Source organism: Sinocyclocheilus anshuiensis, unplaced genomic scaffold (genome assembly GCF_001515605.1).
Source record: "Sinocyclocheilus anshuiensis isolate Anshui unplaced genomic scaffold, SAMN03320099.WGS_v1.1 scaffold9991, whole genome shotgun sequence".
Classification (NCBI taxonomy): Eukaryota; Metazoa; Chordata; class Actinopteri; order Cypriniformes; family Cyprinidae; genus Sinocyclocheilus; species Sinocyclocheilus anshuiensis.
Window position 1 is genome coordinate 1 of NW_015557724.1, and position 232 is coordinate 232.

The window sequence follows — 232 nt, forward strand, 5'->3', positions numbered from 1 at the left end:
CAAATGAGAGCGGAGCTTTTTCCTTGAAAAAACGCTCACGGTGCTCGCCGATTGCCCCCTCGGAGACATCGCGTGCGTGCGTGTTCTTCGCCCACACAAATAATGCATAGATCGTGTGTGTCATCAGATGTTAAACAACGACAACACGGATGCACATATCCTCTAAACGCTTTGCTAGTGCTCGCCATAATGATATGAATAGAGATCGCTCTTACCACAGAAATGCACGCTT